This window comes from Microcebus murinus, chromosome 7, assembly GCF_040939455.1.
Source record: "Microcebus murinus isolate Inina chromosome 7, M.murinus_Inina_mat1.0, whole genome shotgun sequence".
Taxonomy (NCBI): domain Eukaryota; kingdom Metazoa; phylum Chordata; class Mammalia; order Primates; family Cheirogaleidae; genus Microcebus; species Microcebus murinus.
Window position 1 is genome coordinate 56,574,198 of NC_134110.1, and position 25,409 is coordinate 56,599,606.

At 35.5% G+C, this 25,409-nt stretch overlaps 1 long non-coding RNA gene across 1 annotated transcript in view; it reads right to left on the minus strand.

Moving 5' to 3' along the window:
* Positions 1-24,700: 24,700 nt before the first annotated feature.
* Positions 24,701-25,409, minus strand: part of LOC105882131 (uncharacterized) — a 45,076-nt gene continuing 44,367 nt past the window's right edge. Inside the window, exon 3 of the long non-coding RNA XR_012920177.1 lies at positions 24,701-24,917. This is a non-coding gene — a long non-coding RNA (uncharacterized LOC105882131). The remainder of the gene's footprint in view (positions 24,918-25,409) is intronic.

Consider the following 25,409-nt stretch of genomic DNA (forward strand, 5'->3'; position numbering starts at 1 on the left):
AAGTCTATTGCATAGATGGTAGGACTTATAAATTGAGGGTCCATATTTTCATAGATGGCTTCATGGAAACTGAGACTCCCCTGGAATTGCATGCAAAATTTAATGTGTATGTACATCTTCTAGAAAGCATTTTCTTAACTTTCATCAGATTTCAAAAAAGATCTATGACTTACAAAATTGAAAAGATCCTGGTTTACTTAAACCAAGCCTATATGAGTGATCAGCAATGATGATCTAGATCCCTCTTGTGTTGGTCCCAGTGCTCTGTGATATATAAGGGTCCTTGTACACATATGGCATTAATCCCTCACCTAGTTTACCTTATGACATAGCACAGCTCTTCTCCTTGTCAATCAGTCTCACTAGATATGCTTTGAATGAACACCATTATATCTAGGATGAACGTTCATCCTAGTTTGCCTAGAACAATCTTACTTTATACCTGTCTCCCAGTGCGATTATTATTAGCACCTATTTCACTCTCAAAAGTGTCCAACTTTGAATGATAAATTTTATGATTAACATAAATACAACTCAAGAATGGCTGAAGATAAGACAGATTCTTGATAAGGCAACTTCATCCATTAGGGGAATAAAAAAATCGAAATGAACTTCCAAGTAAGCATAGTCCTTCTTTCCAGCAGTCAAGAGAGATGAGCAGCAACCAATATGACCAATGTTCAGAAAGACCTTGCCACAATACAGGCCCCCACAGCAGATGTTTATGGAGGAGGCAAAATGGGACTTGGTGGATGGGAAGAAGCCATTCTCCACACTGCATATTAGAAGAGAAAGACGTGGTTCTCTGACAGTATGATAAATGATCAGTTGGCCCAGCAATGCCCTTTCACTGGCCAAACCACTGACCTCTGAACTGATGCAACTACTTTTAGAATACAGATTCTCAGAATTCTTAGTAACTTGTCCAGATCCCAAAACTAACTTCATAATTCCCAGAAAGAAAACACGCTATGAAAATTCCTGAAGTACCACCAGTAGTCAGTCCTATATACATATTTTAAATGGGAAAATGCCTACTATATTTTCTATGCCTAATTTTGATATGGTAAGAATATATGAACATTTGAATGGCACAAAATGTTACATTAGAAGTTATAATCAAAGGAAAACTGAACACAGCACTGTTTTCAATATTACATTAAATGAGGCCATGAAAATGAATTAAATTGTACATTAGTGATGTGGAGCTCTTAGTGATGTGCAACTCTTCAAAAAAAGGAGACCATTCCAAATTTCCAATATACTTGTCCATGAAGACAATTTATAAATATAATAAAGTGGTAATAAATATGAATAAGAAGAAATTGAAGACATAAAATTTGATAATTTAGAATTATGTAAAAAACTATACGCTATGTGGAAAGATTCTTTGTCAAGTGAAAAATCTCAGATGAAATTCCATTCTTTTAGAAAATTACTAGAGCTCTAAGTAAATTGGATTAATGTGGGCATCTGATACCAGTGAGAGTTAGATAAATATCTCTGGAATCCACCTGGCTTATGTAGTAAAAATTCTCTGGTTGAAAGTATTTTATTAAGAGAAGAAAACCATTCAACTATATAATCTCCAAGGAGAAAAACCCTAAGGAACAAATGCCCATCCTACAAAAAAATCAAATAGGACTTACATTCTGATAAAAGTGCCAATGATCTCATTGAATGTTCTTACACTGCTGAGATTCCTCCTACATTTGGAAATAAATGAAAGTTTAGGCATAACAGGCACCTATGGACATGCTCCTTGTTCAAAAATCCAATCTCACCCATCGAAGTAAAACCAAGTTATATGTCAGCCTCAAAGAGATGGGTGTTTTCCTTTGACCTGAGAATGTGATATGTAGAACATGAGCTGGGAACACAATTTAACCCAGTTCCCACCTGAAAGCCTAAATCCAGATGAATCCCTCTTGCTTTTTATCTGCCTGGTTCAATGGAGGTTCTGTCAAGTTAAAAGAAAGCTCTGACATGATGGACCAAGTGGACTCCTCCCCACAGCACTGAAGCCAGTGCCAAGAAACTGAAATATTTATAGGATGAAACCATATCCCACCTGGACTTCCAGTCCTCATTTATACTAAGCCATACCTTCTTTGGCAATCTGAAGCTATTCTGGAAGGCATACTATTGAATCAACAAGAATGTAGGAAAGGTTGTTTACAAATGCTACTTACAAATATACAAGCTCTTGAAACTTCCATATGCTTCCACCCCATTGGGCAATCCTAACTCCCATTTTGTTAACAAAAGTCAATGTTTCTGGCAAGTATGGTGGGTTTAGAGAGAGATGGGTTACATAGGCAGCCTCCCCATCACTGAGCTGACCCTAGACCATCATTCTGAGTCCCTGGAAAGCCAAAGCAAGAAGTGCTTCTGATACGACTTCAAGTACATGCCAAGTCCCTAGTTTTTCAAGGAAGAGATAGGATTTTTATATTTCCCCAGCTAAAGCTTTTGTAGATGAAAATAAAGATTTCAGTCCTGAGCATGCCAATGAGAATAAAGTTTTGGACCTCAGCATGGTACACCTTGTGGAAACTGGAAATATGTTTCTCTAAATATCTGTTCTTTTAAATCTTATAAAACCTAGGAAATGTTAGGAACCCAGTGACTGCATGAAGACTGTGCCTTCCCCCACCCAGGTGGTTATGAACTGTCATCTGAATATTTCAAACTATCTAGAAAGAATATTAGACAATATAGTTCTAAAACACTCTTTACAAAAAGCAGGAACAGCATCAGTGAACAATTGTTTATAATAAAAATTGGTAATTATTCACATCAAGTATCATGTAATTAAAAATATATGTATATAAATAGGTACCACATATAACATGGTTATATGGTTGTATCTCCCCTTCTCATTGATTGAAAGTTGCCTACTTAGGTCTGCCATGCCCTATTGTAAATTGAGAAGGATTATTATTATAGGTAGTTTATTATTATATTATTATTATAGGTAGTTTCTCTTCTTCCATGTTGTGATGGTTAATTTTACCTGTCAACTTCACTGAGCTATGGGGTGCCCAAATAGTTGGTCAAACATTATTCTGGGTGCATCTGTGAGTATTTTTGGATTAGTTTAACATTTGAATTGATAGACTGCATAAAGCGGATTGTCCTCCCTAATGTGAGTGACCTTTATTCAATCAGAACAAAAAGGCTAAGCCATCCATGAGGTAAGAGAGAATTTCTCCTGCCTGACTGCCTTTGAACTAGGACATCAGTCTTTTTCTGCCTTTGGATTTGAACTGAAACACAGACTCTCTTCTTGGGTCTTGAGCCAAGTTGGGCTTTGGACTAGAACTTTCACCATTGGATCCCTTGGTTCCCAGGCTTTCTGACTCAAACTAAAACTATACCATTGGCTCTTCTGGGTCTCCAGGTTGCTGACTACAGATCTTGGGACTTACTAGCCTTCGTGATAATGTGAGCCAATCCCTTACAATAAATAAATATAGCCAGTTGGTGCTATTTCTCTAGAGAACTCTGATTAATACACATGAGGGAAACCACTAAAATTATTACAAAAACACTAGTTACAAAACTTAGACTTTGGAATTCAAGTCTAAATGAAGAAATATCTTCATATTTTTTAAATATCTCATGAGTCAGAGCTTCTCTGGGCAACATAGAAGAAAAACACAATACTTATTGTCTAGTGAAGACAAGAAGACTTATAGTCTAGCTAAGGAAAGAGAAACTTATATATAAATAAGAAAAGAAAACTTACATACATGAAAAGCCAAGAAAAATTTACATGAAAAAATATAATCAAGCGCTAGATGGTAAAGAAAGGAATTACTTTAATGTAAGAAATAGCCCTGGGTTAACCCAAATTATTTTTGACATAACAAATTCAGTTCTTTCGTACATCTGCATTAGCATTTCCTGCTTTATCCAAATTATTTCATGTCCTTGTGAAATTTGGGAACATCAATCACCTATACCATATTACATGTCAAGACACAGACTGAGAGAAAAACGATCTCTCTCTCTCTCTATATATATATATACACACATACATACATACATATATACGTATGTGTGTGTGTATATATATATATATACACACATCAAAGGATTTATATACAGATTATATATAGACTTCCTACAACTCAATAATATTAACACTGACAACTGAATTTTTAAAACGGATAAAATATTTGAACAAACACTTCACAATAGAAGATTCACGAAAGGCCATCATGATCAGTGATCAAGAAAATGCAAACTAAAACCACAATCAGATACCACTACCTACCGATTAGAATGGCTAAAATTTTAAAAGATTGACATTGCTTAATATCAGCAAGATATGGAGTTACTGAGTCTCATACACTAGTGGTGAGAATGTAAAATGGTGCCAATATTTTGGAAATGATTTAACAGTTTCTTATAAAGTGAAACATAAACTTATGTATAATTCAACAAGATATCTCCTCCTAAACATCTATAGGAGAAATGAATATATATATCCATACAAAGTCTTGTCCTAAATGTCCATAGCAGCTTTATATGCAATAGTGAAGAACTGGAAACAACCCAAATGTCCATAAACAAGTGAATAGACATACAATCTTTTTGGATGACAATAAATGGGTACAATGTACATTATTAGGGTGATGGATACCCTAAAAGCTGACTTCACCGCTACACAATCTATGCATATAACAAAATTGTGCTTTTACCCTATAAATTTATACACATTTTCTTAAAAAAAGAAGTGTAAACTAAGGTATATTTATACAATGGAAAATTACACAGCAGTGAAAAGGAATGAATTGCTGAAATATACAACAAAGATAAACCAAAAAAAAAAAAAATCAGGCTGATCAAAAGAAGATAGACACAAAGGAATATATATTGTATAATTTTATTTTTATGAAACTCTGTGAAGACAAACCTAAATTCCAGGTATAGAAGCAGAACAGTAGTTACCTGGGTTAGTAGTGAAGGGTAAAACTTGACTGAGATGGGGCATAAAAAAAGCTTTGGAGGTGATGGAAATGTTGGACATTTTGTTTGTGATGGAAATAACATGGAATATATATTTGTCAAAACTAATCAAAGTCTACAATTACAATGAGTATGTCTTATTGTAGGAAATTATACCTCAATAAAGTTGATTTTAAAAATCCAAAGAAAACCCAAAGTAAAGTCAAATGTTCTTCTTTTAGATACCCACATGAAAGAGTCCCTCACCTCATTTGAATCTGTGCAAATTTCATCTTCTCAGTGAGGACTTCCCAACTGCTCTATCTAAAATTTCAACCCTGGTTCCCAATATTGACCACATTATCCTATTCTATTTCCTTTAGTGCTTAGTATCAGCTAATATACCATATAATTTACTCACATTTTATGTTTATCATTTACTGTCTTCTTTCTTCACACTATAATGAAATGTCCATAAAGATACAAATATTTTATCTTTGTTTCTATGTTTTGTTCATGAATGCATCTCCACTTATATGCCTTATACACAGCACATGGACAATAAATATTTATTAGACAAATGAATTAAATTCCAAAGAGCAGATCTTTTCAGAGCAATCTAATTTTATCAAGCCATCCAATAAAAAGTATTGGATACCCTTGGGGAAATCATATTTTTCTATGTTGTCACATGCAAGCAGTCTTCCTCAAATGCATCCTCAGTGTTCTTGGTTGACTCTAGGTGACAACTGACACATACATAATTTTGTATTATTGTAGATACAGGACAAGGGCTAAGAAAAGTATAAAAATGATATAAATATGCAGATCATGGTGCCATATTCAATGATACTACAAAGCAATTTACCAATATCTTAGCAAAATGTCACTTTAATCACATTTACTCTTAGGAATGCTTTCAAAGTTAATATACTCTTAGGGCCATTCAAGGGGGGCATTAAGTGACAAAGAAGGTTAATTATATTTACTATAATCAAGTTATTTAACCTCTCTGGGTCAGTTTTCTCATCTGTAAAATGAAGACGGTTTTCAGACTAGGTAGAACCACTGAATTTTAAAGAAGCTTCTTAGAGTTCTTAAGGGTGTCTTGCAAACAGTGTTGGGCTTAGGTAATTAATGAAAAATTTTTGGAACTAAGTCACCAACATGTCAGAAGACTATAAAGAAGATTCACAAATTCCAGCTGCTCCTCTACCTTCCCAAAGCTAAATGTTGTACTCCTCCTTTGATTCTGTGAGTTACGATAGTGTTTCTCCAATAACCCCAGCCCTTCAATAAACATATGTTAACCAAAGATATCCTTTATTGTTTGTCATTGAGAGTCCTGAAAAAATAAATTGGTCCTTGAAAGTGGGGTGGTACAAGTGCCAAACGCTAAAATGTGAAAATAACTGAATGCAGGTTAAATGAGAAACATTGAGGTTTTCTTACATTTAGAGTTGAGAAAATTTCAACTATTGCTAGTCTAAATAGAAACATTGTTTAATTAAGCTACCATTTGTTGTATTTTGACACCCAGATCAAATAACTAAAGATAGGGGTTTCAGGCTTCTGGAAAGGAAAGTCAGTATGCTGAAACATGTTAGCTACTTCTTTCAGATTTTGATAAAATGTGACAAGAAAGGAATGTACGTGACTCAAAATATTCCAGGTGTAGGGGTTCAGTAGGAGTGTTATAAAGCTTTGTTAAGAGAGGTCCAATAATCCACAAATGCCAATGGTCAGACACTTGAGTAGTATAATCTGTTTCCTTTGTATTATACTTTGGCTAGAAATAGATAAAAGGGGTGGGAGTGGGGAAAGAATTTAGGAAGCTGTCAATAAAATGATGATAGGCCGGGCGCGGTGGCTCACGCCTGTAATCCTAGCTCTCTGGGAGGCCGAGGCGGGCGGATTGCTCGAGGTCGGGAGTTCAAAACCAGCCTGAGCAAGAGCGAGACCCCGTCTCTACTATAAATAGAAAGAAACTAATTGGCCAACTAATATATATAGAAAAAATTAGCCGGGCATGGTGGCGCATGCCTATAGTCCCAGCTACTTGGGAGGCTGAGACAGAAGGATCGCATGAGCCCAGGAGTCTGAGGTTGCTGTGAGCTAGGCTGACGCCACGGCACTCACTCTAGCCTAGGCAACAAAGTGAGACTCTGTCTCAAAAAAATAAAAAAATAAAAAAAATAAAAAATAAAAAAAATAAATAAATAAAATGATGATAGAACTTTACACAATAAAAATAATAAAATAAAAATGTAAAAAATGAATAATTCCATCAGGCAGTAAAGATATATATATATTTTAATAAACAGAGTCCTTTATATACACAAAGATTTATCTCATGTATTAAAACATTCTATTAACATAGCTGTAAAGATGGGCTTTAACACAAAATTTATGTGAAGTAATTTCTGTAATTTTTACTGTATTTTCTTAGTATTTGCTGTAATTGTCTAATATTATGCTAACGAAAAACTAGTACATTTAGATAACAAAATTTCGATTATAAATAATGCCATATTCATCTGTAATATGAATATGGCATTTATTTACATACCCTCCCATATCAATCCAGCTACAGTTCAGGATACTATTAACATAGGAGAGATTAAATAATTATAATGCAAAAATTCAGATCTTCACATGGATTCATAAGATATGCTTTTAGGAGACTCTTGGAGCATGCTTTCTTATCTCCTGCTTTATGTTATCAGCCCTTTAACTTTCCTTATTTGCCATTAAAAAACCCTTCACTGTTTTTAATTGTATATGTATCTTTCTACCAGTCACATCACTGTTTTATTGTGACAGCCAGCCAGATAAGACAATTCTAAAATTTAATCAGCTTATACTTGCCTGTTTTCCTCTAATTAAACCTATATAGTTAGGCTAAGGTTTAAAGGGACATGCAATGTCCTGGTTCTGTTCTAAAGAAACTATTTATTTAATAAATACACATACATAATGTGCCAGGCAATATTCAAAGTGAACACAAATGTTAACTCGTTTAATCCTCATACCAACCTTATGAGGTTGGAACTATATTATTCCCATTTTACAGATGAGACACAAAGAGCATAAATATCTGCACCTCATCTCATAATAAGTAATGGAGTTGAGATTTGAACACAGGCAGATGGGCCCCAGGATACAGATTCATCAAGCCCCAATGCAAATGTTGTAATTCAATAACATTTTTAGTATTGATTACTAGGTATCAAAGTCTTAAAAAAAAAAGCCAAAAGACTCAAGGCAATTCCGTTGTTAGAATAATGCTAAGCCTATTGTTGCTCTGTTTTTATAGCAATCTCTTGGAAATGGGTGAATAAGCTGGTTTATTCACCTGCCAAAAAATACTCCACAAATCCCCACTTATAGGAGGCCATCAAAACAATATTGTTGATTCATTCTAGCCTGAGATCACTAGAGACATACCTGTAGTCAAAGACAGTCAGCCTTATTGACTGATGTAACAAGTGAGAACACACACTTGAGAACCATGGGGCATCTCAGGGTAGTTTTAGAATGGATTCAAAGCAGAGTTTTGGCTTGTATTAGGTGATTTGGGGTGAGATCCATAGAAGCAGGGCTTTCCTTCCTTCCTTCCTTCCTTCCTTCCTTCCTTCCTTCCTTCCTTCCTTCCTTCCTTCCTTCCTTCCTTCCTTCCTCCCTTCCTCCCTTCCTCCCTTCCTCCCTTCCTTCCTTAGAAAATATGAGAGTACAAACATTTTGGTTGCACTTTATATCTTTGCCTCTCCCAGCAATAGCATTATTAGGCATCTATCCCCAAAAGCATAAGACATTCTGTAATAAAGACATCTTCACCTGGGAGTTTATGGCAGCACAACTCACTATTGCAAGGATGTGGAAGCAGGGCTTTATTCTGTCTGGGAAGTAGGGGTAAATCTATGATTGAGTGTCTTAACAATTTTTACACAGAAGGTGGGAAGAATGAAGCAGGGCTAACATTATTAATATTATAGAATTGGGAAAGAAGCAGTGGCCACTCATAATAGCCAGGAAATGAGATGTTTGGTAATTTTTGTGGTTTGGGCAACGGTCTGGCATTTTTTCTCTGGTCAGATTATAAAGTGGCCTTACAACCACAATACAACTAAGCTTTAAGAAACTATTTGTTGAATTTTAGTGCAGTGGCAGAGAATATTCAGAATTTATCTGTAAAGGCTACTGAAATACATCTCCCTTTTCCAACTACATATTGGTCTGAGGCTGGATATTGTTCACATGCTTCAACTAAACCAATATATTGCAAAAGATTGCATGCAGAAGCAGATAGAATTCACCTGTCTTCTATTAAAGCAGACATTAACCACTTCGGTATGGCGCTCACCAGCCGCGAAACCTTGCCCACAGCCGGCACTCATAGTCCGCACAATAGTTTGTGCTGTGCATTGACAACCAATCCGTTTTGCTCTTGTGTGATGAGGAAAGCTTTAAAGCACTGAAAGCTTGTTTTACTTTACAGGCAGCTTTACTTGTAATGTACATCAAAATAGGTAACATATACATATATGTTTTCATTACATTATTTTTAAATGTTCACAATTTTATTTTGATAAATGAAAAATTAGAAAAGTCATATCACGGCTGTCGGCTAAAGTCCCCGCTCGGTTCATCTGTGGCTGTTGACTATAGTTGATGCTCGTACCAAAGTGGTTAAAGAGACAATTCTGTTCTTTTCATTAATTTTCTTATTTTGAAATTTACTTTACTTTTCATGAAAGTGTTATTTGTAACGATATAATGGGCCTGTGTAGTTATATTAGAAAATTAATTAAAATATTTCATCTTTAATTTCTAATGTGGCAGATATATAATCTATGTCAACAGAAGCTCTTTGGGGTTCTCAGTAATCTTTACTAGTGTCAAGGGATCCTAAGAACAAACAATTTGAGAATTGTTGATCTAGGCAAACGGAGCAACATGTGCAAAAGTTCAGAGGTTAGAAAAGATATAACCTCATTGCAAGAACTGAAACAAATTCAGTAATGTTTAACCAGAGAGTAGAAAAAAGTGAGAGAATTTGGCAAGAATTGAGGAAAAACACCTGTCAATATTGGCACAAACTTCTCAAGAACCCTAGCATCTCATGGTCCACCACAAAGGCCCAGAACATTTCCTGAATAATTCTTTAAGCTTTTTTTCAACACCCATTGGTTATGAGGCAATGTCACTGTGAGATCTACATTTAGGCAAAAATAACAATAATAAAAGTAATGATTCTGAATCATTTCAAAGAATTCCTTTGCCTCCTCTCTGCCTCATTTCTAGGAGAGCACACAAAAATTAAGACTGCTCCCAAACTGGGGATCTTGGTGAAGGGGAAGAGATTGAATGAGGCAGAGATCTTTATTTCCTGTTTATCAATAATCGACCAGCTAACTATCATGACAATATGCAGCAGTAAAGTCTACCTGCTGTTAGATTTGACATCATGCAAAATAGTGATTTAAACTATTTATAAGCTAAGCAACTGACTACCTAAAAAAGTCACCCCCAATATTTTGATTTTGCCTTCACTTGGGCAGGAATTGGGTTTGTCCCTAAATAAAATGTGAAGAGAGGAACTTAAAGCTCAGTGCCTCCCTAGATGGAAGTGGTAGGAAGGCCTGGAAATTTGTAGCTGCTTTCCACATGGAAATGTGAAGATACTTCATTGTACTATAGATTACAGCTACCTAGTTTTTCTGTAACACAATCTAGAAAAATCTAAGCAATGAATTTTAGTCATAATACATTTTACCCAGGAACAATATTTCATGAATTTGTTATAATTGCTGTTTTTATATTAAAGGGCATGGCATTGAAGCCGATAAGAAACCAAGATCTATGACACTAAAATAGCTCATGTGACAAAGCAGCATGACCTTGCACACACACACATAAAAAAAAAAGTCAACACTGAGGAAAATATTGAAGACAGCATTCAACAGATACTAACTTTTAACAGAATGAATTTATCTAGTACAAGATCTCCACGGCCGGGCGCGGTGGCTCACGCCTGTAATCCTAGCACTCTGGGAGGCCGAGGCGGGCGGATTGCTCAAGGTCAGGAGTTCAAAACCAGCCTGAGCGAGACCCCGTCTCTACCATAAAAATAGAAAGAAATTAATCGGCCAACTAATATATATAATATAAAAATCAGCCGGGCATGGTGGCTCGTGCTTGTAGTCCCAGCTACGCAGGAGGCTGAGGCAGCAGGATTGCTTGAGCCCAGGAGTTTGAGGTTGCTGTGAGCTAGGCTGACACCACGGCACTCACTCTAGCCTAGGCAAGAAAGCGAGACTCTGTCTCAAAAAAAAAAAAAAAAAAAATCTCCAAATTTCTTTAATTTTGTCCCAGAATTATTCATATTTTATTACTCCTAATGGTACAGTTATGCAACACAAACGTGCTTTAAGATTAGTACAAATGGGATCCTCTGAGAGTTATTTGACAAATAATTGCCACGTTCTTGTTTAGAAACCACTGATTTAAAACACGCACAGGCTGATCTAATCTTCCTGATGCTCTTCTCTGTTGCATAAGTTTTCATAACTGATATCTTTTTAATCAAAGTTAACTCCCTATCTTCTTATGATAATTCTAATTAATCTTCTTGGGAGAAAGAAAATGCTTCTTGTTTTTTTCACCATGGTACTAATACAAGCTATACACCTCAAAGATACTAAATTCATTAGGAAAATGAGTTGGGACAGTGTTTTTCAAACAAACTACACATTAAAATCACCTAAGAGCTTTTTAAAAATACCTATCTTTGGCTCCTACCCAGAAATTATGACTTAATTGTTCTGGGTAGGTATCAGTATCAGCTTAAGTATCAGTACTTTTAAAACAATAGTTCTCAGTGCCTCTTTCATATTAGAATCACCTGGTGGACTTTTAAGCCATGTAATGCCAAGCCCAACCCCAGAACAATTGGTCAGACTCTGGGGGTGGCACCCAGCCATAGTGGTTTTTAAAAGTTCACATGGATTTCTAACTGGCAGCATAGGTTAAAAACTTCTGGTAGAATTTTTTTCTACAAAATTGATGAGAAATCCCAAACTTGCCTTTGGTAGAAGATCCTATAAATAGAGCAGCTCCGTGGCATTCTGTTGGCAGAACATACCGTGTTCTGCAGGTCTGTCAAAATGATGCTGTACTGTGAACAGATATGCAGAATACAGTGGGACTTTCATATCCTAGGGACCAGACGAATTATAATATAAGCCCTTGTGTATTTTAAAACTCAGTGCTAAGACATGTTGTGGTTACTTTAATATATATATTTTGAAAAGAACGTATAAAGAAGATGCAACATTCCTAAGACCAAAAGTTACTAATATATGAAGACCAAATATATGAAAATAGAAATTCAAGAAATATATAAGAAGGTGATTATTTATAAAACAAAAGCATGGTCTAAAAATGCTGAATCAGAGAACTTAGTCTGCATGTTATGAGATAAATTCTCAGCCTCTATTTCCTCATCTGTAAAAGGGGTTAATATATATCCCACGAAGCTATTGGAGGATTCCTCCATGTAAATATGCAAAGCTCTTTGCCCTTGCTAATCAAAGCGTGGTCCTAAGACAAGCAACATTACGTGAGGGTTGTTAAAAATACAGACTCTTAGACCACACAAGAAACATACTGGATCACAATCGGTACTTAAAAAGATCCCCCAAGTGACATGTATGCACATTCAAGTTTAGAAACTGTTCTCTGTACATCATCCTTGATATTATTACTGCCAAAGCCAGATATAATTAGAGACAAATCTCGAAAACATTTTATTTGGGAAGCAATTCGAGGCTTACACACAGACTGAGTGAGTGGTCGTTGGTATGTCTAAAGAACGAAGAGGAGGTTGGAGGCTTTATAAAAAGGAGAAATGTTACCTATCATCTTGCAAGAAAGTCCATTGGCACCAGTAAAGTTTTGGGAGCTGAAGAGCTCTGATTGGGGATTGTCGGCAGTGAGTAAAACTAGTCTTAGAGTCCCGGTGGTTTGTTTCAGTGGCTGTCAGATAAAACTGATTTCAGGTTACAGTAGGCAGTTTCAGCCGTCAGGCTTGCAGAGGATGACATTCTCAGAGCAATGTTATGTGCGCTGTGTGCTGTTTGCCCCATGGCCTATTTAGTTGGGTATGACAAGAATAAGGCAACTTTCACATTACTAAAAAAAACATTTTGGGATGTCTTTAGGATCAAGTCCTCTGATACAGATTCAAACACAAGAACAAAATTAATTTACACAGAACTTTCCAATCACACAGACTTTTCTGAAGCAGTGAGCACCTGTGAAGTGCTGAGTCATCTGCAAACATGTGCTACAACTTTGCAACTTAATTGTGGGGATTTAGTTACCTAGTTCGTCAGTCATTAGGAGTAATTCCTGTTCTAAACCAGCTTTGAGGCTCCTGTCATGTGATAATGACATCTCAGTGGAGAGGGCACCTTACATTCAACTCTGGTACTTTTCAGTTGTCTGAAAAAAAGCCTGTCCGTTGCATCTGAGACAAATACGCAAGGTCCAGGAATCCTTTCTATGGTAAGTTGGAGAATAAGACCAGCAGATGGGGATAGATTATACCAACTTTGAAAACAACAATTTGTTCAGGAAAACCACAGATAGGAGATCTTGAAGCTCTACAGTAAAAAGAAGTTAGAATTTGTAATCCTTAACTATATCTTATTTCTTTCTTTTCACTTTTTCTAAGAAATATTTTCCAGCAGTGAACCACAGCAGTTAAGCTGCATTTTGATAGGCAAAATCTCTCTTGAGAGTAGAACAGAAGTTGTCTAGATTCTATGGAAGCTTTTTTTTTATATATATATGATATGAAAGACAAAATTCACTACATTTTCATGTGACCATCCATTGATTCTCTGAATAAGAGAAGAAACACACACTCTCCCTCCATTTTCATCAACCATATCAATGCAATGTGTATCAGAAGATAAACAATTTAATATTATTTACTAAAATATTTATATAGAATGGTCATATGACCATTCTCAAAAACCCTAATGAGAAGAGGACATGACAGGAAAAAAAAAAAAGAAAGAAAAAAGTGTATAGCAACTTAGTAGCATATTGGTGGAAACTTAATATTCTGTGAACATTCTCAAGACATACTTTAGGTGTGAATATTTGTCCTGCCCCCAAAACAAGATGAACACTCTTGTTAATGCCTGTCTGATTACAAATCTGATGGGAATTTTTAATCTGCTTTGCTCCTAGACAAGCTTTACTCTGCTTGATCAGCCCATGAAAAGTAGAAATCCAAGTACACAACAGATTGAGGAAAACAAACTGTCAGTGGTTTTCAATGCAAATACAGACAGCATTATGTAAAATGATTTGAAGTTGAGAAACAAAAAAAACCAGAAAAGTAAAAACTGAAGATTAAGCTTTTGTCTAGGGCTTTGGATTTAGATTGCTAAGAATTTCTAAATTTTAACCCTTTCTCATCTGTAACTAATAGTAATATCTTTATGGGCTAGTAATGAAATATTTTACTCACAGGGTTAGCAGTAGGGTATATTTGCCAATTCCTCAAGGCAACGTTTTGTTTTGTCATTAGATCTAATTTCTTCATTGCTATTCAAAATCTATGTACTTGGCTGATTTTTTCTTTTTTAGTGTATCTTTTACCAGCTACTGAAAGAAGTATGACACATTCTCCCTTTTAATGATGAATTTTTCAATATCTCTTATACTCCAGTCAAATTCAGTTTAGAATTGTTCTTTCTTCAAAGTAAATCAAAGATTTTTTTTCATTATAGAGAGACTCTGTAAAAGAATAAAGTAATCTTATCTTTTTGTAAAATCACTTTTAAAAATCATTTTTACATTAAGGTCTGTTTTGCTTGATATTAGTTCAGTTGCATTCACTCTCTTTTGGTTAATGTATAATCATATTTTTCCATTTCTTTTTCTTTCAAAAATGTAGTATCCTTTAAGTTTTAGCCAAGTCTCCTATAAATGTCACAAGAATTTGACTTTAAAATCTAGTCTTACAATTATTGTATTTTAACTTTGTTTGCTTATTTTGATTACTAGTAAGTTTTGACTTATTTCTACCATATTTTCATATTTATACTTTCTCATTGTTTTAATTTTACTATTCCTTTTTCATAGATTGCCTTCATTTGATTGATTGAGATATCATGTTTTCTTATTTTGAACCCATTTATCCCCTCTATTAGTTTGTAAATTATGCTCATTCTTTTAATGCTAATTCTCTTAATTCTGTCATACATAATTAAATCTAAAGTCTGATGTTACTCAAAATCCGTATTCTCCTCCTCAAAAATATAAGAATCTTGGAGCACTTTAATTCTGATAGCCTCTACTAACTTACATGCTATTGCATCTTAGTTCTATCTTGGGTTAATTCCACCAGTATACATTACATGATATATGTTAGAGTATCTCACTACTCTTTTCTAACTTCTCAGAGTCCTACATTTCTATCTCTTCATCTGTGTGGTCCAAAAAACTTCAATTACACTCACAGATTTTTTTTCATAACACATGTTTATTTAGATCTTTATCACACAATTACTTATACCTGGTTCACCAATTCTTCTCATCTTTTAGAGCTTACCTATAAGACAGATTTTCTTCTGCTTTATTTTTTACAATATCCTCTAGTAGAGATTTATTGGTGATAAATGTTCTCAGTTATTATAATCTGGAGATAACTTTACCAATATTCTTGAAAGATATTTCCCCCAGATGTACCACATAAGATTGACAGTTCCTTTTTACAGAATTTTGAAGATATTTACTTGCTACTTTTGGTTACTGTTATTAAGAATTGAATCATATATCAAATTGGCACTTTTTTTGTAGCATTTTTTCTCTTTGCTTTTAATGTCTTATTTTTGCCTTTAGAATTCTATAGTTTACTCTGACTCATCTAAATTAGGATTTATTTATCCTGCCTATTCTTATATTTCTTTACTCAAATATTGTTTCTTTCCCAGTCTTTGTGATATCTTCTGGAATTCCAATTAGATATATGTTAGACAATCCCTTCTTACTTGTCCTTTTTTTTCTCTTAACCTCTCTTTAACATTTTCTGTCTCTTTATCTATATGGTATGGTATAAAATATTCAATTGTACACTTATAGATTTCTCACTGAGTTCAAAGTGGTTATGTTTGACATATTTCTGGAAGAAACAGATCACATGAATCCAGGCAGCAAAACTGCATGAGGCTTAACATGTGGTACGAATAATCAGGAGAGATATTTTCCCCTCCCAACATATGTCAATGTTATGTCCTCTTCTGTGTGGCAGGATTATAACTCATTTTCCATTTTATTAAAGGAAAACAATGTGTCTTTGAGTTCCCAGCTTTAGCAGAGGTCTCTTATTAGATGCTTCACATTGAGGAGGTCCTGGACTTTATCCCTATATCCATCAAGACCTATGGAACTTCGAAAATCAGGATTCAATCCTCTTCCTCTTTCCTCCCTTTCTCTTTGTAATTTAAAAATATGTTGACTTATTTCCTTTATCCAAAATCCATCAGCAGTCCCGAATGAGGTAGTGTCCTTGGGAATTAGGCTCCTAATGGCAAGAACTAAGAGCCAGCAGAATGAAGACTTTGTCTACAGACAGGGAGACTGAACCAGTGGGAACTAGTTTTCTCATCAGGGAAGGAGGTGCAACTGTGCAAATGGGAAAGCTGTTGTTGGACTGGAATTGAAGATAACAGTGTGAACTGATGGCTTTTAACAGATATCTAATTAAAGGAATAAGTGTAAATGTGTGTTTTGTGAATATGTGTATGGGAACATATATACATAAATTTTCTAATCTTTCCACTGGGAGAGCTTGGGGGGAGTGACACCCAGTAGCACCGTGCACAACTCCCACCATATTTTGGTTTCTAAATACCATGCTCCACTAAATAGAACCAAGGATCCTTGGGGAAAAGGGTGAATCCAGGTCTCATGCACAGAAAGAACAAGATGATCCTTTAACATCTTGTACCAGATAATAAAGAAGTAGACAAATAATGAGGACATAGCAAAAGAACTCAGAAGCCAGCTTGAATGAATTCCCATAGCTGAATCTGGGAAAATTAAAGTATCAAAATAAATAGTGATAGTAATGAATTATTTCCCACCTAATAAAATAGGAGATCACAAGTCCACAGTAATATTATTAAGTATAAAGAAAAGAAACTTCTGATGTATGGGAGACACTTACTAAATAAATATTGAAAGGATGATAGTATAAACAACCCATCTGACAACCATGCTAATAACTAATTCAAGCAAGAAAAACTTTAATGGATGCTAAAATTAGTTGATGAAAGTCAGTTAAGAAACAAGGTTTTTGCATAGTCTCTAAATATCTCCCCACAAAACATGCTTATTGAAAAGTAAAGGGTATTTGAGATTAACTCCACAGTAGAGAAACCTGACAGGTATCATCTTAATAAAGTGATCAAATTTAACAAAACAAATAATGGGAAAAATAGATACTATATATCATACAAGATTCAATGATATTCAGACGAAAATATATAACCTGAGATTGGTAGTAAGGAAACACTAGACTAACTCAAATTGAGGGAGATTCTACAAAATGATTAGCCTGGACTCTGAAAAACCATCAATGTCATGACAGTTAAGGACTCTAGTTCTGTTCCAGATTGAAAGAAACAGAGAGACATATAACTAGCATCATGCATAATCCAGGTTTGTATTTTTTGCTATTAAAAAACATTGGGATGATTAGCAAAATTTAAATGGGGTCTCTGGGAATACATAGGATACATAGGAATTCTTTGCGCTATTTTTTTTTCATTTTTTCTGTATTTTTAAATTATGTCAAAATAAAATACTAAATAATCAAACGACCTAAAGCTCAGGGTACCTTAGGGTATAGCAAATATTCTCAGGGCACATCTTCACCTCCCACTATTCCTGCTTTTACTTTGCTTTTGGCCTATATGGATTTATTTACTTGCCAACTCAGTTATACATTTAAATAATATTTATATTTTACCTAGCATTTTCAGTTAAGTAGGAGAAATATTCAAATATATAATCCACAATACTGCAGGGCACTATAGCCTCTCATATATTTTGATAAATTTTTGTTCAATTTTTATTATTCTTTCCTTAAGAAATAAGAATGTGTGTGTGATATCTCCTTTGTCTTTCTAGCATACTCTCTCTATTCCTTTGTTTTTTAACTCTATGTTCTTTTATATTCACTTTATTCAGTTTCTTTAAGACTTTTATTTTTTGGGCCTGTCTTTTATATCTTCCAATCCATTTTCAACAGTATCTAATTTTCAGTTTTCTTTTTGCAAATTCTTTTATGTTTTTAATTTCTGACATGCCTTTGTTTGTTTTTATATGTTTTCCTAATTTCTGCCGATTTAATATTTATATCACCTTCTATTGTCTTACCTCTATTAGGAGTATTTCAGTGTAGTCACTATTAAAATAACTTAATAAAGATTTTCTATTCTAATTTTTACCTGTTTCAAGGTAAAAAAAAAATTTATCTGGACCAATTTTTAGTCCTTTGTTTGTCACATTCCTGTCCAGAAACTTTTTACACTATTTTGAGAAGCCACATCCTAGTTACGTTACAGTTATTACTAGACTTTGAAAAGAGCTGTCCTTTTGTGCCAGCGACATTATTGAAAGAATGGTGGAGAGCCGTGCAGGGGGAATTGGGCAGTAGTAGTATCAATTTCGGGTAGTTGTCTCTGTACACTTATCTCCTCCCCAGCTCTCTGCCAAATAAGCAAGTTTCCACACCAGGAGAACATGCGTGTTTTCCAGCTACAACCACATCCCCTCTCCCCTAAGTTAACATGTAGTGATTTAGTCTACTTCTTTTTAGCTGACAAAGATTTATAGCTACAAGGCTAATTACAAACCACAGTTTGCTGATATGGCCAAAGAAATAGAACAGATAGCAAAGATGGCACATCACTGCATTTGCCCTTTATCCCTGTCCCCAAACAGTCCGTAGTGTCACACGGGGACACGTAGACAGCACATTAGACACATGTAAACACATCTGGACCTGATGAGTTTGTTTTGTTCAAGGAACAGCAGAAAGGCCAGAGGAGGACTTGGAAAGTGTTGACCATAGACGAGATGAAGTTGGGGGACTTCATCTCTGACTTCTTTTCACCTATGAAGCAGTGGCCAGCTCACAGAGAGGAAGTAGGGAGTCCAATTTGAATGCTATTTTTATAATCTAAAGAAGAAATTAGACTGAGCAGTGGAGAAGAAGTGAAGTGGATGGAGATATAATTTGAGAGGCACAACCAGCAAGACTTGCTGTTGGTTGAGGTATGGCAAGGGAGCAAACAGGAGACGGGGAAGATGTCCTGTAGTATTTCTCATAAAAAGGGGGGAAATAAGGTATTAGGAGTAAAAATGGGATGAGCGTTTTCAGGGGAAGGGTCAAATATTAAATAAATCAATCAATGAAGACACATCAGTCTCTGCCCTCAAGGAGCATATAACTCAGTAGGAGAACATAGAAGTAAGGAAGAAATTTTAATAAAAGGGGATAAATGCTATGATTAGGAGTATGTAGAGTGCTGTACAAGTACATAGAAAAGGCATATAAACCATTGTTTGGAGGTCAGGGTGGACTGCCTGGAGGAAGTGACTGTCACTTGAATGAAAAATCGGTGGTGAGAAAGAGCTGGTGCTTTCAGGAAGCTTCAGGCTGGCTGAGACAGAAAATAAGATGGAATAAATAGTGAGAGAAGGGCTGGAGGAGTGAAGGCAGACAGATGGTGAAAAAATGTTTAAACCATAATCAGAGTTTGGTGCTTATCCTGAGGGGAACAGGATTTCAGGGCAAGTGACATATAAGCAGGGAACCCAGACATACATATTTCTTTTCTACTCTCGTTTCAATGGCAGGAACTAGTCAAAGGCCTCAGGCAGCTGCACGGGCAGGGGAATGCGGCCCCCTGCATGTCCAGGAAGGAAGAGGAGGAATAAGAGCGCTAGCAATGTCTACCACAGGGGAGACCAACTACTATATAGATTACATATTAAATACCAACTATCCATGTCATTCTTCTTCAGTGGAAAAAAACACAGGGGCAGAGTAAAAAAAAAAAATTATGTATTAAAATAAAGTTGCAGTCAATGGGTATATTTGTCTATGACTATAACATACAAGTAAGGATGTACATACTGTCATCAAAGCTGCAAGTTTGGGATGATTGATTTTTAATATGATCTCTGCCCCAAATGCCTGCACTGCTGAATCCGGATCAGGCAGAGCCCAGTGTGGCTGCCAATTGGAAGCGACTTCCTACATATGTTAGCAAACTAAGGACAGAGAAAACAGTGGTTTCAAATCTGATCTCCGGAAAGGCACAAATGTAAATGCCTCAAATTTCTGTGACATGCTTAGGCTGCTTCTCTCTGTGACAGTGTGTGTGTGTGTGTGTGTGTGTGTGGCCAGGAGAAAACAGAGAAGCAATTGAGTTTTAACAATGGTTGTGATACTGCTGAATAACTGCAAAAACCAAGCTAGTTTTTGATGCTGGAAAAGTCCAAGCTATAGCTGATATGAATCTCTGCTTAAGCTGTTCAACATTGCTTAAACTATGCTACCTTTGCCTGCTATTTAAGTGAGGGAACATGGCATACACTTTGGTTTGGACAAAACCCAAATTAACCCCACATTCTACCACCTACTAGCTGTGTGGTCTTGGGCAATAAGCTCAAACTTTGTGAACCTCAGCTTCCTCATCTAGAATATGGTCATCATAATATTTTACTATGTTGCTATGAGGATTAATTTTTTAAGACTTGTAAATCACATCATAATATGCTTGGCATGTGGTGAGGGCTCAGTTTAATGGGAGCTCCTACAACATCATTTTTTAGTTCTCTGTGCTCAGTTGTAGTTTTTGGATAAAATCCACTTTTTAGTCACTTAAATATTTTAAAAGCATGATTTTTATTTTAAGTGTACAAAATAATAATTATGCACTGAGGAATGTTTATAAAGTTCATTTTAATAAGCCAATTTTATTATTTAAAAAAACATGAATCCTATTAAGGTCAGATCTTTTTTGTTTTTCATAAAGTGCTGAGAAGTAAAATCAAATGTCTGCCACACGCTTTACCATCTGCTAGCAACTACAGATGTCCTGGCATATGGTATAATAACGCCCACAGCCATGCCCACAGGCTGAAGGGCTTAAAAATCTAATGTGTGGAATCAGAGATCACGGTATTTGGTAGGTCAAAAAGGTCCCCAAACACACAGTTCTCTGGCTGGGCTCAGTCCACTGATGGACCTCTCAGGTACCCCTAAATTTCAGCACTGTGAGTTCTACAGGCATTAAATGCAGAGAATATGTTCTGTAGATTTCCTAGGAGATCTGATCTGTTCCAGGCTTCATGTGGTAGAACAGGTTATAAAGAGAGAGGTATAGAATTAAGCAGTGCTCAGACAATTGTGCTTACATAGTAGTTATGTAAAACAAATGAGGGCAAATGTAATAGACATGTAATGTTGAAAAGTATTACATCAGCATCAGTGCAATTCACCAGGTTGCCAATATTAGGAAAGAAAGAGCAGAAAAGAACAACAAAGGGAGCGCATGTTCTGAAATCAGGCTTCCGAGAACAAGATCAAAGTAGATGAAGTAGCAATCTCAAACAGTGAGGTTTAGCTAATGAATAGCTTGTTAATTAATGCACACCTAACGTCCTGTTCTCCATTCTATTCCTATTACTTCGGCATATGGGCAGGGAGAAGGGCAAAAAAGACCAACTTTTAAAAACAAGCTGAAGGGTAAGAATTCACCTTTGTTCTCATATTTCCTTTTACTATGATTTGTAAAATTTCATATTTAGCCTCTCTTGCGAGGCAAGCATAGAAACATGTATAAAAGAGGTAGTCGGAAAGGAAGTGTATCGGAGAAACAAACACACGCCACTTTATCAAGAGCTGAGCTGTATCCCACCTTGATCCCTGATGGAATGTGTGACTTCACTAAATTACAATGTAGAAAATGTGGCTTCATTTCCCAATGTGTACAGCGGGCAGGTTGACCAGTGGACCTCTTGGTAAGTGACCATATATATCCCAGAATAGTCCCAGCCTATACCTGTTGCCCCGAAGTTATTATAGCATCTTCTTTGAGTTCCAACATTCTAGTAATTTTTCTACTCATGTACTGCAATGCTCTCACCAGAAAAATAACAGCTGGTGCAGAGTCACCGGTCTTATTAAGCAAGTGAGAGTAACTGTTCCTTTCATTTAAGTCCTGTGGTTGCTAAAGCTCCACTCCTTTCAGCAGGAGTTTTGCTGGAAGCCAAAATATCATCTGTCTTGTAGGATCAGACTGTGGAAAACCTACTACACTGGAACTTCTTGATGAGGTAAACAAATGCTACTTATTTATTTTCCTGCCAGTAAAATATATCATTTTATACCCAGTGGCCTTTCCCAGATTAATAAATTATAATGAATAATGGAATTCCCATTTCTTAGGCTGTGCCATGCTTCCTATTTACAACTGGTTCAAACGCTTTATAAAGTTTAGGAATTTTAGATGCTAAAAGTCATCAAAAATATATATATTCACTGTACCACTTGTTGTGGAAGTAAGATTTTTAAGGATATGCCAAGCTCAAGAAATACTTTGCTCATAATATGTTTGAAGAATTTTTAAATCTTCTTTCCCAAGTTAAGGAATATCATAATTAGTTATATATGTTTTAATATGCCAATAAAATTCTGTAATTTAAATTTTCTGGTGTGAAGTTATTATTTTTTTAAAAAAAGCTAAATCTCAAATTTGCAAATTAAATAAAAAATACTTTATTTTAGCATAGGCTAAGCCAAACAAATTTCTTTTTTGGCCCTCTGATCCATAGTTGATGTTCTTTCTTAGAAATTCTGACTTCTCTTCCTGCGCTTCCTTGGCAGCCGTGATTGTTTTCCGGGATGCTCCTTCCTCTGTCTGGGCCTCCTCTGCTTTGCCTCTATCTGTCCTGTGTTCTTTTGCTGGAGCTGCTGGTAATTTATAAATGTGATGGCTGCTTTCAGCAAAGCTGAGCTTTAAATGTTAACGTAATGTGTTTGGGGACATCTACAGGCTGTCTTCTGAGGGAACTAAGATGGATTCTTGGATTAATCAAGGTCATCTGACTGTCATTCCTTGCACGCTCATCTTTCCTCTACCAATTAATCTTCACACCTGTCACCATTCCAAAAGAAGACTCAGGCACAAATCTTAAATTCATTCATCATCCACGTTAATCTACAGACTCCAGTCTGTAACAATTTATTATTATTAAAATAATTTTCCTGGAATGATTATAAACTCTCTTCCACTGCATACGTGTTTCAAGAACATTTTAAGTGATTGATTGTGTACGTCAAGCTATGGAATATTAAGAGAGTTTGACAAGTTATATTTCATACTCAAAGATGAAAATACTTGGGAAAGTATAATAATTAACACAAAAGAACAAAAAACTGAAACATATGCTTTCAGATAGGACTGAAAAATATATAGAAAAAATGAAAATTTAAATAGTTGAAGTTTATAATAATTGTATGTAACATTTACCAGACACTTCTTATGTACCAGGGCCAGATATAAGCCTCTTCAGGCGTATACATTTATATAATCGCCATAACAACTATACAGGTTAACTATTTCACAGATGATAAAACTAAATCTAACAGAAAGGAATGAATTACCAAGGTTCTCACAGCAAGCAAGTGGCAGAGACGGGGTTCAAACCCAGGACCAACTCCGTAGACCTTGTTCTTGAAAATTTATGCTCTTCTGCATACATCAGTGATTTTCAAACCTATCAAATCAAATACGCACCTTTTAAAATAAATACTGTGTACCTTCTTCTCTACTATTCTGAAATAAAATTTATAGAAAATATAATCTGCCTATAAATATAACTTTCAAAAAACATAGAATACCCTGGTTGCTATATATAAGGTGAAATAAAAAGAAAGTCATAGTAAAATAATAAATAATTCAATATGCAAATACACTAGAAGTAATAATGATCTAAACAGCCAAAAATGCAGGCTGATCCAGGTGCTTTGCATATTTTTACTCAAATACCACAAGCAGCATTTTCATTTGCAATGAGATTTACCAGGATGCCTCACAATTCTTGGTAAAGTTCCAAATAAAATGAAGTAAAATCTTTCTCTATGTCATAATAGTTGCACTCTAGCAAATTTAGTTGATATTAAAAATGGCATAAAAAGACATGTTCATACATAAAAAGATAATTTGGTTCTTTCTTCACATAATTATAAATAAGTTCTTTTGCATATATGAATAGCTGGTGGGACTTCAAAAGTCAGCAGTAAATGGGACGATTATTTATTATGCAGGACTCTCCTGAACATTGTTAGACATCCAGACGCCTCAGTTTCCTGCTCACTAAGTGTCAGTAGTGCCTTTTGGTCACTGGGACAAAAACTAAACACCCTCCCAACAGATTTCTAAAATATCATTTACCAGGGGGACTGGTCCAATGAGAGTAGATGATACTCTTAGAGCAGAGAAGGGGCCACCCCCATGAGATAAAAATAAAGCACAAGAACAAATAAAGATCAAAAAGTTTTCCTTAGCATGCACAACCTAAGGAGAACTGATCTTGACCTTTAATTGGACACTGAAAATTGATCTTCCAGGGTCTTCTAGCATTTTGTTTTGACTTTTTCCTCCCATCACCCAAGCAAAAAACATCCCAACTGGCACAACTGAGTACCTGCCTCTGGTCTGGCTTCTTTTCCAAAAAGATGGTCTTGGAATGGCCCGGTCCACTCTATGAAGGCAAGTTTATTTGCTGTCTTTATTCTCTTGCTGCCAGACATCATCACCTTCTCTGACTTCTTTCCCCATCATTCTTCACAGCAGGTGCTTCTAGGAAGCAGAAAGGGACAGAAATGAGGCCTATGAACAAATCTTTTTGTGTAAAGAGATTACTTGCTATGAAAAGAACTATGACTCTTCTAGAAAGTATTTCATTCATTAACTCAATATTACTAGGCACCTTTGATGTGCCACATACTGGGTTTTGTACATACAAAACTGCGCCTAAAACAGGGGTCCCCAACCTATGGTGAGTTGTATAATTATTATATATTACAATGTAATAACAGAAATAAAGTGAACAAAAATGTAATGTGCTTGAATCATGCAGAAACCATCCTCTACCCTTACCCCGATCTGTGAAAAAATTGTCTTCCATGAAAACAAGTCCCTGGTGCTAAAAGGGTTGGGGACCACTGATCTAAAAGGAATCACAAGCTAGTGGGGAAGACAAAGAAAAAAAAACAACATGATTTCAAAGTATTGTAATAAATGTAATATTAAGGGTAAGTTCAGAATGATATTGATAATGTAGAAGTTCAT